At 45.4% G+C, this 12,584-nt stretch overlaps 1 long non-coding RNA gene across 1 annotated transcript in view; it reads left to right on the top strand.

Annotated features, from left to right (window-relative positions):
* Positions 1–296: 296 nt before the first annotated feature.
* The window catches only part of LOC138497565 (uncharacterized), a 33,110-nt gene continuing 20,822 nt past the window's right edge, over positions 297–12,584 (top strand). The window contains exons 1-2 of the long non-coding RNA XR_011278612.1: positions 297–521; positions 606–687. This is a non-coding gene — a long non-coding RNA (uncharacterized lncRNA). The remainder of the gene's footprint in view (positions 522–605; positions 688–12,584) is intronic.

Below are 12,584 nucleotides of genomic sequence, written 5' to 3'. Positions count from 1 at the left end.
TGACTCTACCTTTCATGTTTTCATGTTTCCTTTGCGTCTAATTAGCCTGCTATTCATTCCGCTCATGCACGGTTTTACTGTTTACCTGGAATTCTGACGCTGGCATAGCTGTGTGGTCAGACGCATGATGTGTACCTATCAGCTCGAGCCTTTCAGCACATATGCGCGGGCGGATTGTTTCCGCCGCGCATGTCCCATCACAAGTCACTCGTAAGTAAGGTATTTAAGAAGGTACACCATGAGTGAGCCACATCCTCCATTTGCAGGATGTGGTCCACCATGGTTCCTTCGCCGGATTTTATGAACTTAATCAAGTAAGTTATATGGTTGATTCCTACATACTTGCCAGCACCTTCTCTTGTTTTTGGGCTGTATATCTAATTTCTACATTGCCTCTGCAGATCTGATTAGATTCATCCACAGTACCTTTTGAGAGCTACCTACTGAGAGAACCCTCCTCTTCTCCAACAACCCTCCTCTTCTCCAGCAATCTGTCCTCAGGGACTTATTTAGAACCAAAGGTAAGTTTACATTCTTATCTCCTTCTCTCAATGCAACACTGATTTACTCAGTTTATTTACATGTTTTATTTATTATTTATTTAGCGTTCAGACGAGTGTTTTCTCCAAAGCATCCGCCTTTTGAACTACTTGTTACCCTACTGCAACTATGTTTCTACCATAGTTGGTAAGTGACATTGATTTTTCCTTTTTGTTAAGGCAATCTCACAGCCTACGCCTGTTCTCTTAGGACCCATTATAAAGATTAGGTTGTCTTTTTCTGCAGACTAGATTGGTTAGAAGGATATTTGACCACCCTCTTATAAGTTATTCAGCTTTAGTAATAGCTGACCATATCCACTTTGTGGGCATACTTGACATTAAATGAGTTATTTCTTGCATTTAATAATGAATGTTTGTACTGAATATGTAATGCATATAATGAATGGAATTATATATGCAGTTATACAAAGATGTACTTTTCTCTATCTTTTTCTAGAAATTTGTGAAATAGGATTTTGCCCCTGAAGAAGAGTTTATACTCGAAACGCGTTGGGCACTAAAACATTGTACAATAAATACTCTGATTGTTTTTTATATAAACCTTGTGAGCTTGGTATTTACTCTTACTGCCCCACTAACTGAACTACAGATTGTATTATATGTTACGAAATTGGTTATACAAAAAACACAAAATTACTGATCTGCTCCACAGATAGTAGATAGTGTGCAAGGGACGTGAGTTCCGAAATCTCTAGGAACAACCTAATTTTGTCCTTCCATTTATTCCACCTAGTTGCCAAGGTTGAGCTTTTTCTCCCCCGCACCTCAAACAATCTTTAAATCTTAAAAAAGGTTACTTCAAACACATTTTGTTAAAACCTTTTTTAAAATACAGGTGTGCCCTGGTGTTTGTGCTTATCTGCTTAAAGTATGGGAACTGACCCAGAACCACCAATTCCTGAACCCCACCCATGTCACCCAGATGACACTGCAGTCAATGAGGGATCCTCCTCCCAAACCGGTTCTAGTGACTGTCTCCACGAAAAGGGGGACAGCAAAGAATCAAGGGAAAAAGGGATTCCCAAATGCCGTAAATATCTGGGTGCCAATTTTCTTTTACAGATTCCCGGACTCCCAAACAGAAAACTGCCCAAGATCACACAGTGTCAGAGTTCAAAATAAAGAAATTAACTGCCAGATTGGCCCAAATGCACATTTCCTTTGTTCCCTTGATGAGAGAGAAGACAGGTTTTATGCCTCTGTCAAGGTCCAGGGCCAAGGTACATTTTCAGCGCTGGTGGATACTGGTTCCAAAGCCACCCTCCTGTCCAAAAAGGCATTTGACCAAATTAATTCAGGAAGGGGTGGGGGGAGTCACCAAATTTCCCTCACCCCTCTTCCGGGACAACTCCAAAACCTTGACGGAAATTATATTTCTGTCGAGGGGACTGCAGATCTGGAAATTAAAATTGGGTTACATAGGGTGAAACACCCAGTCATAGTCACCCCTCCAGAGGGCACACCTTGTCTCCTGGGGAATGACCTCCTCCGGAGGTTGGCACTCTTGATCGACTGTGTGAACAAGACACAGACTGACCGGCCAGTAAAACTAAAACGAAGCTCCAAATATGTGAGTCTAAATGGCACATGCCAAACGGTTGAGCAGCAATGGGACAAAATCGAATTCCACTTTAGGAACAATCAGGTCCCCGGCATCATTGTAATCTCTGTAGGAGAACCAATTGGTGATGGGAACCCTTCTCCATTTTTGAAAATCAACCTTCCCTCCATTTTCAAGTGGCATTCCACACTGGAAGGAAATACCCTGAAATTCTATACAGATCCCCAATTTGAAGAGAACCCAAATCCCATAACAAAAGATGATGTAAAACCAGCTCAGAGCTTGTCTGATATCCAGAAAAAGGGGGAACAGTTGTTTCTCCCCATTAAGGTAAATGAAGGGGCCGGGGGGCTGTTCTGGCCAGAGTATGCCTAAATAATGGAAAAAGCTTCAACAGTGAAGCGCTATTAGAGAAACTCCCAAAAGATCAGATCTTTCCGACATTTAAGTTGATTGACAAGTAAAAAATGGGCCTGGAAACTCCAAATTCCAAACATCTCCTACCTATCAGGTGCATGCTAAAGATTTCCATTGGGGACAAAAGCATAGATCATATTTGTTGGGTTGTGAGAGATGTCCCCTCTGAATTTTACTTAGGCAGCGACATTCTCAATCGATTCACAATTAATTTGGACCTAATCAATTATAAAGTCCGGTCCCAACTGGGGGGTAACCCTATTGGTTTTGACAATCCTGAGAAAGCATTTTGGTCAGCCCAATTGATGCCGTATGCAGTTGAAATTCAAACTGGAGAAGAGGTCACCATCCCAGGACTGGTCTGACAATTCACTGTTCCCCTAAAAATTAAGCAAGGACAGAATCTCCAAAACCAGGATGCTTATATAAATTTAAATTATCACCTCCAACCCGACTCCACTAGTTGACCTAGAACACAACATCATTCGGATGTTGGTAGATAACAGCGACCCTAGGAGTATCACCCTGGGCACAGACACCTTTATTGGAATGGCGGTTGATGCCCAACATTTCTCCATTGAGTTAGGGAATGAGATCATGAGACCGATTCCAAATTACTGTTACCTCTGTGACGATGACGTACCTCCAGAAAAGAGTTTCACCCGGCAAAAAGGGAATTTCTTGGTATACTCTTTGTACCCTTATGAGGGGGGGAAGAAGTAGCCTGCAACATCAAGAAGCATGAGGTCGTATTTCAAGTCAACAGTGACTGCCTCCCCTCTTTGAAACCTCCTGTCCATGCCAACACCATAACAAGGGATCTCTCCACACAATTGGAGGATACCGCAGAAATTGCAAAACCAGAGGTATTTCCAGGCTTCAGGCAGATGGTTGAGGAACAAATCAACCTCGCTGATGCTTGTGAGACCAGGAGCAAAAGCAGAAGCTGATGCAAGTGTTTTTCGATTTTCAGGAGATCTTTGCCATGGACTCGTATGACTGTGGTCGCGCGCTTCACCTCCATACCAACAAACCCTGGGATCATTTGTCCAGTCCACAGTACCTTTGATAACCCGGTACTGGGGATACTAAAACCCAATGGCCAATGGAGACTTTGCGCAGACCTTAGGGAGTTAAACAAATGGGTCCAGATGTTCCGATGGCCTCTTCCCTCCATCGATCAGGGACTGGCCCAGATCCAAGGGTCAAAGGTGTATACTGCCATTGACCTGACCAACGGTTACTGGACTGTACCCGTGAGTGGGGAAGACCAGTACAAGCTGGCAATTAAATTCAGGGGTGGGGGCAGCAATACACATGGACCGGAACCCCCTTTGGATATATAAACTCTGGCAACTAATTTAACATCTTTCTGCACAGGGCCATGCCCAACTTTGGTGAAAGGGGAAACCTGGCCTATGTAGATGATGTTCTAATCAAAATCTCAACTGTGGAGGAACACATAGCTGAAATACGTTATGTTCTGATCCAGTTGAATAAAGCCAGAGCAAAACTGTCCTTCCAGAAGGTGCAATGGTATAAGAGCCGCGTGAACTTCCTAGGGCATGAAATCACCCCTGAGGGTCTTAGTCCTCAGGCAAAAAAGGTGGAAGCCTTATTAAAATTAAAAGACCCCACAACTCAGTGTGAACTAAGAAACATTCTTGGACTTACTAATTACAGTAGGAAGTTCATAGAGGACTATGCAGTGGTCACAAGACCCTTGGTCCATTTACTGAAGGCCAGGGTCAAGTGGGAGTGAGATTCAGAACAATCAGTGGCAGTGAAAAAACTCAAGAGAAGCCTTTCACAAGCACATTGTTTGGCTTACCTGATCAATAACAAGGAGTTCTTCTTGGAGACGGGGTTCTGAAATACTTCCTTAACAGCAGTATTACACCAAAAGCACAACAAGGTGAACAAAGTCATCTCGTATGCGAGAAAGACTTTGTCCTCTGTGGTGGAAAAATTCAATGATTGTGAAAAGGCACTCCTGGAAATGGTGTGGGCATTGAAAAATTACCGCCTGTTCATCCAGGGGGAGCACACCATTGTCGTGACTATTCACCAGCCTTTGCAATATCTGCAGACTGACCAAATCCGGGCAGGGAATATGAGTAATTCCAGAATTACCTTCTGGATTCTGTCCATGCAAGGCTTTCCTGTGGAGGTCAGATGTGGCCATCGCGCAAGGTTTGGCTGACTTGCATGAGTGTGCTCAAGAAAACGCTCTTGAGGACAAAGGTCTAAAATTCAAAGACAACATTGAGGCGTCTCCCTGCACAAAGTCTATGACCAAGACATGTGCCAGGGTATATCGACAGTTTATGCGGATGTGAGCTCCTACCATGTTGATAACAATGGGGGAAATAAACTGATGGCTGGCATTGGGAATGCCTGGGTGAATGATGTCCCAGAGCCCTCTACTGGGAACAAGATTGGTCCCCGAAGTAGTCAGGTGGCTGAATTGATGGTGGTACATCAAGCCATCCTCACTGCTGTGCTCCATGAACTGGTCATAATCACTGATTCAGATTATGTCTGGAATGAGTTTGTGGAGCACCTGATCAATTGGAAAAGTCGAGGCATGCTGTGTGCAAACAACAAACCACTCAAGCATGGGAAATTAATACAAGCCATTGATGATTTGGTCACCTCTAAGGAGATGATCATCTACTAGAAAAAAATCAAGGGTCACTCCAGAATAGAGGGACCAGACAAAACCAGAAATTACTTAGCTGACCAGTTGGCCAAAATGGAGCCATCTGAGGTGATCTCATAGAGCTCGAGTCCTTGTTGGGGGAAATCCAGGTCGTTGTCGTCACCAGGTCCCAAACACTTGTCCAAAATGAACTCTCAACTGCCCAGTGGAGTAAGAAAACCGCAGACGCTGATTTGATTACGGCACAAAAAGGTGTTCTGATTATTGGGAAATTTTATCAACACATTGAAGACCCTGTGAAGTTTCCTCTGACCAAATCTGATTATATCAGGAAGGAGTATCTCCGTGTGTTGATGAAGTTTTCCAAAATGTTCCGAATCCAAGACAGTTTTGTCATGACCCCTTACAAACACTGGTCCTGGTTGCGCCATCGGGTATACGATTTGTGGCCATTCTGCATTTTACCTCTCCCAAGATGGCCCGCCCAATCTACCCATTCCTTCAGGACATTGCACTTGCTAGCTTCCGGAAGTGCTCTACCTTTGCTGCATTCTGACCCAGCTTTTCTCTGCAACCTGACTGCTGCTCAGCGCATCACTACCCCAGCAACAGATGCTGAGTAAGAGTGTTTCCTACAGAACCCTTTCTTCGCTCCATTCTTTCCTCTCATATACTCACCCTTGCGTTTTCACAGGCTTCCCCTGATAGAAGCACTACCGGATTTCTACCACGTTTCTTACTGTTCAACTTTCATTCCAACATCCCTGCGCTGCCCTGGCATCACGCTGTCGGACCAACACGTTACAAGGAGTTTGTGTCTGCGTCTCTCTAGTAGTCCTGCTCTCACCATTATTCCGGTAAAAGGATCTGCGTGAACTGCTTCAATACTCCACCCTCCTCTCGAGTCCCGCTTTCTAATTCTTTCTCTTTCTTTAGCCTCTGTATTGCTCTCACGGGAAAGCTGACAATTACACTTACCTTCAGTACCAAGCGCCAACCTTAGCATCACTCCTGTGAGGCTGCTTATGACCCATAGAGCAGGTTAAGACCTAGTCCTTTTATTTACACTCCTTTCTTCCTTCTGATGTCCTACTGTAATAGATTCTTTATCTGCCGTCTAGAACTATTGACTCAACAACAACCTTTGGTATCCTGTTCCACGGTACAGTCTGAAGACCCAACCCAACTGAGCCTGCGGAGAAGGCTTTGCACTGCACAAACCCAGTCAGGAGAGACATGCTGACACATCGCTCCCAATTCCTGACATCAGGGTTTTCTACACCAGAAGGTTTCCCTGGGTCCTCTGTTCCCCTCAGTTTCCTATTACTCGGGCTGAGGGAGACAGAGTTCTTGGGGGGTTTCTTGCTCAGCTGCTTCATTTCATCCAGGTCAGTGGTTTTTTACCGTGACAAGCAATTCGCAGATCTATAGTTTTACCCACATGACAGATAGCTACGCCCAAGAATCAGGCGATCAGATGCAGCAGCTCATGCAGCCTATGCAATCCTTTATCCATGAAGTACAGACCCCAAAGCAAGAAAACGCTTACCTTAGACAACATGTAGCCCGCCTAACTGTAGTTCCTGAAGTCCCTTCAACCTCCTTACCCAGGGGTAAATATTATGGAAATCCCCATAAGGTCAAGGAGTTCTTGGACAGTGGTAGCATACAATTCCCGTTTAAGGCCAATTACTTTCCATCTGATCAAGACAAGGTTGGATTCCTAATCTACCATCTCTCAGGTGCAGCACTTGCCTGGGCTACACCTCTTGTCACCTCCAACAACCCTTACTGGATGCTTAACCAGCATTTGTGAACAGTTTGATAAACATGTTCAGTTGCCAGGAAATATCTGTGTCTTCTCAAAACATTTGGATTTTCATTAACAGTCCCTGAATCTATTGGACTACATCACAAGATTCAAACAATTGTCAGCAGAAAAAGTGTGGCCGGATGACAACCTGTTGACCCTCTTCAGGAGAGGTCTCACAGAAGACCTAAAACATGAAATATCATGAGTGCCAAGACCCACCAATTTGACTGACATGACAACGCTCACCATGCAAATTGATTACCGATTACAGGAACAACAGCATGAAAGAAGACGGAGTAGGCCACCCGACTTCGCTCTGAAACTGTGTCGACCCCGACCCGATCTCTTCCCATGGAAGAACCTATGCAACTCGGAACTGCTAGGGGTCCACTATCACCAAAGGAAAGGGTCCATCAAAGATCTAAAGGATTATGTATGTATTGTGGTTCTTCTGGAATATCTGGTCGAAGACTGCCCTGTAGCCCCACCTAGAAGGAATGAGCCTAAGAGATTGGGAAACTCCCAAGCCCAGTCATAAGGGGAACCCCAACTCGGGTGCACATACAAGGTTCCCCAACTCTGACCCTCATTTCTCAGAACACTGACACCATAGAAACCCTATGGTGGTCATACTTCTACAATTACATCTCGGAGAAAGAGTCATCCAAGACGTTCCAGCCCTTGCCGACTGCGGTGCGGCCGGAAATTTCATTGACGATCAATGGGCTAAAAGGCATAGGTTGCATCGCCAAACTGGTTTCAATACCCGTCCAGAGGGTAGATGGAAGACCCTTAGTGCCAGGACCTATCAAGAAACAAACCCACGACATCTCATGCAAAATCCTGTCCCATATGGAACAGATCAGCTTTGACATAATACAATTAGCCCATTTGCACATAATCCTGGGATTACCTTGGCTCCGATTACACAACCCATATGTAAATTGGACAGCAAGCACCATATTATTAGGCTGGAATACTGCGTCTCTCATTGTTTAACCCAGGGTTCAATTGGTATTCATACCATTCCTTCAGTTCTACAAGAAAACCCACCAGCTATTTAGAGTCAGATGGGTTGACTCCCTACTTGTTATTTCGAATACCCAAGGTGTTCTCTTCTCCACAATTCGCTGCATTACCACCACATAGAAGAGACAACCGTCACATTGAACTGGTACCGACCAGCCAATTCCTATCGGGCGTATGCATATGCTTTCCCAAAGGGAGAAGAAGATCCTGAATGAATACCTCCAGACCAATCTACAAAATTGTTTGATTTCAGAGTCTACCTCACCTACAGGCGCATCACTATTTTTTATACCTAAGAAGAACACAGACTAACTATGTCCATGCTTGGACTATCGAGGCCTCAACAATATCATGGTCCCAGATCGCTACCCTATGCCTCTTATCCCTGACATCTTGGAGTCTGTCAATGGGGCAACTAACTATACCAAACTCAATCTGCAAGGAGCCTATCACCTGATCAGGATTGTGGAAGGGGATGAATGGAAGACGGCCTTCCGAACCCTGTTCGGCCATTTCGAATACCATGTCATGCCCTTTGGACTCTCCAATGCATCTGTAATATTCGGCCATTCGAATACCATGTCATGCCCTTTGGACTCTCCAATGCATCTGTAATATTCCAAAGGTTCATGGACCATCTGTTCACTGATGTGCTGCTACTCTTTGTTGTGATCTATTGAGACGATATCCTGGTGTTCTGTAAAATGGAGAAATGCAAATTTCATCAATCCCTAGGTTACATCTTATCAGCGCAAGGGATGTCAATGGATCCATCCAAAGTCACAGCCATACTAGACTGGCCACCGCCTACCTCTGTCAGGGAAATGGGTTGACAAACTTTTATAGGAAATTTATCCCTGACTTCGTTGACATCATTTTACCCCTCATGAGACTTCTCAAAAAGGTTGTCCCGTTCCAGTGGGACTCCCACGTTTAGTCCTCTTTCTAGCGTCTGAAATAACTCTTTTCCATGGCATCCATACTTGTCACCCCAGACCAGAATTAGAAGTTCATCCTCGAGGTGGATGCCTCACATCATACACTGGGCGTAGTCCTTTTACAAGAGAATGGCTCTGGTTCAGAATCTCACGTGGCTTTTTATCAAGACTGTGAACCCATAAGCACGCAATTATTCAGTTGTTGAAAAGGAGTTACTGGCCATAAAAAAGGCCTTCGAAGTGTGGAGACGTCTCTTATTAGGATCACAATACCCAATCGATATCCGAACAGACCACCAGAACTTAAGAGTACTGCAATACGCTCAAACCACAAACAGCAGACAGGCCTCATGGGCCCACTTCTTCTAGCCTTACAACATTCAGTTCACATTCCTCCCTGGAAAGCAAAACCTACAAGCCGACGCTTTTTCCAGGAAGGATCACCCAACTGCCAGGTTCCAGTCTGATCGGATCTTCCCTAAGGCTGTATTTCTACAAGTCATCACAGATTTCCTACAGACTGTCAAACAAGAAACTCTTGCACATCTTGCCGAATGCCAGGTTCTGGAAGACTAAACATCACCTGACCTCTGAAAGGGGCTATTATTTTCATGACCATCAACTGCTGATCCCTACTCCTGTACTCCAGATTGAAATTATACACATGTGCCATGACTCCTTGGCTGCAGGGCATAGAGGGATTTCAAACACCCTCGATCTTATAAAAGAGTACTTTTGGTGGCCAGCTATGGCTAGTGACCTACGAGACTACGTCTCCTCCTGTACAGATTGTCTTCAAACTAAGACTTCCGGGCATTAACCAACTCTCCTGTCTCGTATGCCCATTCCTGAGAAACCATGGCAGATTATATCTACCGATTTTATCGTAGACCTTCCTCCTTCAGATCAACACACCACCATCATGGTAATTGACTATTTTACCAAGATGGCCCATTTTATTTCATTACTTGGTGTTCCCACTGCTGCTCACATGGTGAGGATCTTCATTTGCACTATTTTCTCACAACATGTCTTGCCTGACACTATCTTCTCAGATTGATGCCCTCAATTCACATCCCAATAATGGTGTAAGGTCTGCTCACTACTCAACATCCAATGGGCCCTTAGTTCAGGTTTCCACCCACAGACCAATGGGCAGACTGAGCGGCTAAATCAGACACTGGAAGGCTACCGATGTTGCTTTATTTCTGTCCCTCAAGACAACTGGGTTAGCCTTCTTCCATTAGCAGAGTTGGCGTGTAATAACTCCCCTCACACAGCTCTGAAAACAAGCCCTTTTTACTGCAATTACGGGTTTCATCCCACCTACTTCCCGGCCACCTCTCCATCCTGCTCCCAGATTCCAGATGCGGATGCTCTTGTCATGGACATTCAGCAAGTTCACCAGTTGGCTTGCAAAGCCCTCCAGGAGGCTCAGGACCGAGTTAAGCAATATGCTGATTGGACATGAATTCCTGCACCAGTTTACTTGTCGGTGATTTGGTGTGGTTGGCTTCCCAATTTCTGCCCATCACCTGGTTCTGTCTAAGCTCTCCCCTTGCTATTTTGGACCGTTCAAGATTCTACAACTGATCGGTTCAGCTGCTGTGCACCTCCAGCTCCACCCTTCATTGTCCCGCATCCATCCGGTGTTTCATTTGTCACAGATTAAACTGTCTTTTCCAGATTGCTTACATCGTAGGGCTTCTTCTCACCCTCCTCCGGTGTCCACCGCAGAAGGTCCAGAGTTCGAGATGTCTGGGATTTGCGACGCCCCTTACTACAGGGGTCGCCTCCAATACCTAGTTGACTGGAAGTGTTACACTTCAGTGGACAGGTCCTGGAAACCTGTATCTGGGGTTCATGCACCCTGTCTGATTTGCCGATTCCATTGGCTGTATCAGGGCAAGCCCGGCAAGATGCCTCTGAGGGGGGGCCTACTGTCATGACCGCTTGCAGGCACTGGTCTTTGTTGCGCCATCAGGGTATACGATTTGTGGCCATTCTGCATTTCGCTTCTCCCACGATGGCTGCCCAATCTACCTATTCCTTCAGGACATTTCACGTGCTAGTTTCCAGAAGTGCTCTGCATTTGCTGCATTCTGACGCAGCTTATCTGTGGAACATGACTGCTGCTTGGGGCGTCACTTCTCCAGCAACAGATGCTGCGTAAGTGCGTTTCCTAGGGAGCCCTTGCTTCACTCCTTTCTTTCCTCTTGTATACTCGCCCTTGTGTTTTCACAGGTTTCCCGTGATAGTAGCACTACCGGATTTCTACCGCATTTCTTCCTGTTCAACTTTCATTCCAACAACCCTGCGCCGGCCCGGCATCACGCTGTCGGAATGACACGTTTCAAGGAGTTTGTGTCCACAGCTCTCTGGCAGCCCTGCTCTCATCATTGTTCAGGTAAGAACGGTCTGCATGAACTTCTTCGATACTCCGCCCTCCTCTCGAGTCCCACTTTCTAATTCTTTTTCTTTCTTTAGCCTCTGTATTGCTCTCATGGGAACGTTGACAATTCCAAGAGCCAACTTAAACATCACTCCTATGACACTGCTGTGTGGGAGTGAGGGGTCGTTTAGGCCCCCTCACACATTCAGCACAATGCAAACCACTTGCTTGTACAATAATGGGGGATGCCTCCATTGCTTGCATGCACAATAACGGTGGCAGATGCGGGGTTGTTGTGCGGGAAACTTGGCTTCCATTTTGTGTACCCTCCACTCCATCTTTGGACTAGGACTCACTGCGATAATACGAAAAGGCTTCTCTCCCCTCTGCAGTGCTGCACACACCACGCTCATGGCCCCCACCTTTTCTTACTCTGTCCGAAAGCTTTGCATCTCCATTTACCCACGGATGAGCTAGAGATAACTGAAACAAATACACCAATGTAACATTTTCACTCTTCCTCTGAGATCACTATCCTGTGTGTGAACCGGCCTGAAACATGACTTTTAGCCCACCCGTCTCCACAAACCTGCCTGTGCCCTCTTACGCCTGTTGTTGGAAAATTACTGCCACTATAACCCAGTGCCCTCGCAAGGTATTCTCTTGATGTAACAGACATGTGACCCTGCTGTGAAGCCCACCCCCAATGTGCCTCCAACTAACATCAGACCTCTGTCACAGTACATTGCACCCTAGAACTAATAAATACCAGGATGCCTTATAGTCTCTTTTGATGTGCCTGGACCCAGCCCACCACCGATGTTATCTCACTGACCAAGGCCTTAAGCCCAGGACTTCATATAAGTCCCAAGGAGAGATGCTGTGATTTTATGTATGCGATTTATAGGTTTATGATAATGTACTCAAAGAGTTTGTAGTGACCATTATTTAGTGCATGTCTAATAGTTGTATCTCATGTTAGCTCAGATATGGCCCGCCCAATCTCACTGCGACCTGACCTTCACCCTGCCTGGATACAGACAAATGGACCTCGTGACGCTCACCCTCCCGCCAACCAAGCAGTTAACCCGAGAGGAGCAGCACCTACAGGAACCTACACATTTTAGTCTTGTGGCCAATCACAATGAACATTTCTAATATTCGTATCTGACATCACTGATAACGCTTTTTACCCTTATAATCAATTGT

The sequence above is a fragment of the Ambystoma mexicanum genome, chromosome 5q (assembly GCF_040938575.1).
Source record: "Ambystoma mexicanum isolate Mex_15411 chromosome 5q, UKY_AmexF1_1, whole genome shotgun sequence".
NCBI classification, from domain to species: domain Eukaryota; kingdom Metazoa; phylum Chordata; class Amphibia; order Caudata; family Ambystomatidae; genus Ambystoma; species Ambystoma mexicanum.
This window is presented reverse-complemented; position numbering and strand designations above follow the sequence as displayed.